General features: G+C 35.6%; 1 long non-coding RNA gene across 1 annotated transcript; it reads left to right on the top strand.

Moving 5' to 3' along the window:
- The first annotated feature begins 310 nt into the window (after window positions 1-310).
- LOC124889520 lies at window positions 311-5,746 on the top strand. Its single transcript, XR_007048576.1, has 2 exons — window positions 311-1,186; window positions 5,278-5,746. It is a non-coding gene; the product is annotated as an uncharacterized LOC124889520 (long non-coding RNA).
- Window positions 5,747-5,962: the final 216 nt, after the last annotated feature.

Here is a 5,962-nt window from a genome sequence, read left to right as displayed (position 1 = left end):
AGGATAAAAAATAATTTAAATTGACTAAGTCAAATATGTAAATTGACTAAAAAGTATATTTCAGACCTATTGAAAATATTACGACACTAATTTGAGGTCATCTTGACCAAAGATTAACAGTAATCAAGCTTAATTTTATTAAAATCCAATAATCCAACTAATGACTTAAATTACTTTCGAACACCTCAAGAATTGGTATTACTCATTCTGTAAGTTATAATTCACGTATACAAACTACGGAAAGAGTTAAAATAGATAAGATGAGAAAATTTCACAAACGATCGGGAGGGTCGTTTCCCACTAGTTGCATTTTTTCATAAAAAATTTACGATGTCCATAATACAAAGTTAAATAATTTTAGTTAAATTTTTTTTGTTGTCATCCTCAAATAATTGTGCATTTATACTATATGATTAATAGTAAATTTACGTTCTTTCAAAATCCTAGATCCACCACTATTTGTGTGGAACCTTCAAAACCTGTTGAACCAATTCCCAAATATGAACGAAATCGCTCTAATGCCATTCTTCACACCCCAAGAGACAGTCAATGCAAATCCATTGTTCTTTCCATGGAATCCAATTCCGGTCCAGTGGGGTCAATTTGTGAACCTCCATGCACCAGTACCTCTAGGACTAGGCGAAATCGGAGCACTTCCGGAGAGGACGAGTTCCTTCACCAAGATTTCAAATGCTTCTCTCATGATCTTTCCAGAAGACGAGGACAAGAAGTATATTTATCTCTGTCCGGTAACACTTCTCTCAAAAGTTCCTTCGACCTTTGGCCTGCAATAAACAGTGCACTGGTGAAGTTTGCAGTTGTAATGACACCGACACTGCATTGAATCCAACTTCCTTCCAGTGATAGCTCTCAGCCCTCCCTCAACTTTTTCTCGCCAATGAATCAAGCAACTTGTTTTATAGTTCGGAACACCCGAGGAGTCAACAACGATAACTTTAGGAGGAACTTTTGTGATCTGCTCAACTCCCATAATCCTTGTTTTGTTGCTCTACTAGAAACTAAACTCTGTGACCACTTAGGCCTCATGAATGAGTTTGGGTTCGATGATTATTGGGAAGTCCCGGCTGTGGGTAGGTCCGGCGGTATTGTCCTGCTTTGGCACACATCCTTTGTTAGTATTACTCGTAAGTATCAAACCTCTCAGGAGCTTCACGCAATGATTAAGGTTAGCCCCTTCAATCTACCTTGGCATATTTCTATTATTTACGCTAATACTGATTATAATACTCGTAGAATTCTTTGGCAGAATCTTATAACTTATGCTAATTCGATTTCTGGGCCTTGGTTACTTGTTGGTGACTTTAATCATATTCTTTCCCAAAATGATAAATGGGGGCGGGGGGAGGGGGGGTAGATTTATAAATAATACTAGAACTTGTGAATTTTAGAGTTGTATTAATTCTTATCATCTTATGGACCTAGGATACAAAGGCAATAAATACACTTGGTCAAACCATAGGAAAAGTCTTAAGTCTATTATCTTAGAACGACTTGATAGAGTCTTTGTCACTGATGATTGGATGGAAAATTGGACTAATGCACACGTTACTCACCTTCCAAAAATTCATTCCGATCATAATCCTCATCTGATTTCTCTTACTACTAAATACTCCAGATGAGGTAGGAAACCTTTTAGGCTAGAAAAGTATTGAATAGATCACCCAGAGTTTGATTCTATTGTTAGGCAAAGTTGAGTTACTAAGGATCTTTCTCTTGCAATCTCTGATTTTCGGGACAGTATTCTGGCTTGGAGTTCCCACAATTTTGGTAATATTTTAATACCAAAAAATGAATTCTTGCATGACTTGCGGGGATTCAACGCTCCCCTTACTATGATACTAGTACCTTTCTTCAAAACCTTGAGTGCACTCTCAAAATTGAGTTCAACAATATTTTAAAGCAGAAGGAGGATCATTGAAAAATGTGCTCCCGTAATAACTGGTTCAGTATGGGAGATGTGAACACTAAGTATTTTCACATGTTTGTCCTTAATAGGCGTCGTCGAAATAAGATCTCTTATTTCAAGAACTCAAACGGCAATTGGATCACTGACCCCGAACAGCTCTTGCAACATGTTTTTACCTACTTTTCTCATTATTTTACTACTGATCACCTCCACACCGACTGCTTTCATTTAAAACAATCTCATACTAGTTTTTATAAGTTAGATCTCTCTGTTTTGGATAACCCTCTCCAGGATATTGAAATATCCTAGGCTGTGTTCTCTTTTAAACCATTCAAAGCTCCAGGGCCAGACGGGCTCCACCCCTACTTTTTCCAATCTCAATGGAGCATTGTTGTACCTTCAATCAAAGTCATGTGCCACACGGTCTTTAATACTCAGACTCTCTCCAATTCTATGAATGACACCCTTCTTTGTCTAATCCCAAAATTTTTCAATGCAAATATTCTCAAAAAATTTCATCCAATCAGCCTTTGTAATACTACCTACAAAATTATTACTAAAATTATCGCTAATCGAATCAAACCCTATCTTATCAGCCTCATCAGTCCGTATCAAGCCAGCTTCCTGAAAGGGCGTCGGACTTGTGATAATGCCATCTTGGTTCAAGAATTAGTTACCCATATTACTCGGTCCTCTAAGAAGTCTGCTAGCCTTATCCTCAAACTAGATCTAGAAAAGGCTTTTGACCGATTGGAATGGTCCTTTGTCTACCGTACTCTCCTATTCTATAAGTTCCTTCCGAAACTTACTAGGCTTATTTTGCATTGCATATCCTCCAGTAATATCTCCGTCCTAGTTAACGGGACTCAGACCAGCTATTTCTCACCTTCTCAGGGAATCCAAAAGAGTGATCCTATGTCCCCATATATCTTTATCCTTTGTATGGATCTTCTCTCTAACTATATTTGTCATCAAGTCAATACTTGCGTTGGGACCCAATTACTCTGAGTCAAAATGGAACTGCCTTATCACATCTATTTTTTGCAGATGACCTAACACTCATCTCTAAGGCTAACATATCCTCTATCCATACACTTCACAATTGTATGACCCATTTCAGTATTCTGTCGGGGTAAAAAATTCATGCAGCCAAATTAAAAGTTATATTCTTCCCGTCCTGCCCTCAATATATTTGGTCTCTAATTAAGGATCTTTTCGGCATATCGCCATCCACCAGCTTTGGTAAATACTTGGGTTTTCCTATTCTTCATAAAAAATCAACACATGCAGATTTTTAATTCCTTGTTGATAATATGCATCGAAAACTAGCCTCTTGAAAAACTAAATTTCTTTCCCCGTCAGGTAGGCTTATCTTGATCCGATCTACTTTAGACACAATTCCTGCCTACAGAATGCAATATTTCAAACTCCCTAAAAAAATCTGTTACATTATTGATAAAATTCAGAGGGACTTCCTTTGGTGTTCTACTGACCAAAAGCGTAAGCTCCACTATATCAGTTGGGACAAAATCACCTCTCCAAAAGAATGTGGGGGTCTCAAAACTAACCACAAAAAGTCTAAAACACCCCTATGTAACATTTTTTTTTCATTGTAAAATAAGAACTATTTCTAGTAATTAAAAAAATATTTGTGCACACGTTTTGGAGAACATGAGTAGATATAAATGACATATATCAAATGCAAGAACCTATACTTTGGTCTATATTTATCATTTATGAATGCATGTAGTCAAACCAATTGCATAATATTTACCAACTTTTGCTTTTGTATATGCATTAAAAACACATTTTTTTCAAGGTCTTTTTATATATCGATATTTGTTTAGATTATTGTATTGTTTAATTACCTCTTTACACTATTGGTTTGGAATACTCAGTGGCTGATCCAGAATTTTGAAGTCGTAGGTACTCGAGAGGTTCAAACACATATATTGATATCTAAAGATATGAGGTTTCGCCTGAAAATCAAAGCACTCAACTATCTTCTTGATTTTATGGATGTTTTTTAATTTTATATCAATTTTTTTACATTTATTAAATAATTATATCTATTCTGGATCGGATTTAACTAGTGTCGGAGCACCATAATTTTCAACCTAGGTACGCCCTTGGGAATGCTGTACTTGACTAGATCTATCGAAAATAATATTTGTAACACTCCGTACTTTCAGGCTAGAATCAAGACCGTCGTCCTTATTTGTATAGACCCGAACTAGGTGATTCCTTATTAATATATTTGTGGTGATCAATCCTATAGTGTAAGAATACCTTTGAATATAAATTGAGTTCACAAAAATCCCCTAACTCTAAGACGAGTTGAAAACATTTCTACCAAATAAGTTTTAGTGGATGTTTAAACTTGGGTCAATTTCCATCGATCATAACTCCTACTATATGATGAATTAATGGGACTATTATATATCAAATGAAAGGTCTTTGAATAAGCTTTCAAACGATACCAATATCGCTTAAATCCGATACCCGAACGAAAAGTTATGACCATTTTAGTGTCTGAGGCAGTAGCACCATGCGATAAGCATTCGACGCATGCTCTATCGCACGCTAACAATTTTCAGGTTCTGTTTTCGCATTTTTAAGGGCAAAAGTGGTATTTTTCAACCCCTATCCAGCTATAACACGGGATTAAACTCCCAAAATACCAAAATATGATTCTATTCACCCAAATTACCCAAGAACACTCTCTAGGGTTTCAAAATAAAAAAAAACAAATAATTCAAGATTCAACCATGGGTTTTAGAAGATAATTAGAGATTTGGAATCCCCAATCCGTAAGCTTCAAGAATCAGTCATTATTTTCCGAAATAGAGGTACGTGGGGTTTATCCTAAAAACCACATGCGCTTAAAACCATTAGAGTATGACTTTAAGATTTTTATGCATGAATTTCAAAGGGGTTTTAGAATCTATGTTCTAAATTACATATTTCGAGTGGTTTAATGTTACTATTGTTTTGACCATGTGGTCTTATCCCTTAAATTGATTTACATGTATATATATATATATATATATATATATATATATATATGTATGTATGTATGGAATTTGAGATTTAATATTGTTGAGAGCATGAATTATGAACTCCCTCTCTTGTATTGAAATTAAAGATTATGGTTTTGTGATTTAGAAGATGTTTTTACAATATTATAGCATTTGAGTATGATTTGAAATTGTTGTGAGGGTGTTTCTTGATATAAATGTGTTCTTGTGATTGAAAGAAAGGATTGCATGTGTTTACATAAGCTGTAAAGAAAGAGTTTTCTTGAAAGAATTATTGATATGGTGGTCCTAAATTATATAATTTGAAAACAGAGATTCATGACAGACTAATAATGGCTCAGAGATGTGACTTGCAAGTCAATGGTATGACGATACCATATGTATTTATGCCATGACAGATTATGTTTTCAGAGTATGTTTTCAGAGACTGCATGATTTGATAGAGTTTTGAAAAGGGGCTTAAAGAAGGTTAAGTGGTTACCAGAAGAAGGCGCAAGTTTAAGCAACTCTTAGCCTGAAACTGTATTTCTCGATGCGGGTAAATTATTATTGTACGCTGGCGACGGCCGTGTGGTGTAGTAAATTCAGAGACTCCGACCCTTGAGGCATACTTGGATTGGGGGCTTTGCTGCAGAGTTAATGGTTGTTTCTATACAGCCCATGGAATTTTCAAAATTGTAGGGTATATCTCCTAATGCAGAAGTATTAATAGATTTCTCAGAGTCATGATGATTTTCACAGAGTCTTTTAAAATGCCTATGTGATTTCTTAACATGTTATATGTTTGTGAAAACTATTTTATAATGCTCTCATATATGTTGGATAAAGTTTTTATTTTGGATTTGCTCTGCATACCAGTACATATGTATTGACCCCCCTCCTTCCTCCAGGTTCTAAGGCTTAGTCTAGGGGTCCAGAAAAGCAATAGCATTTATCAAACAGAGTTGCAGTGTCCAGTTGGTGTGCCTTCTCTATTTCGGAAGGCTTGTCTTTTCAG

Source organism: Capsicum annuum, chromosome 1, assembly GCF_002878395.1.
Source record: "Capsicum annuum cultivar UCD-10X-F1 chromosome 1, UCD10Xv1.1, whole genome shotgun sequence".
Taxonomy (NCBI): Eukaryota; Viridiplantae; Streptophyta; class Magnoliopsida; order Solanales; family Solanaceae; genus Capsicum; species Capsicum annuum.
This window is presented reverse-complemented; position numbering and strand designations above follow the sequence as displayed.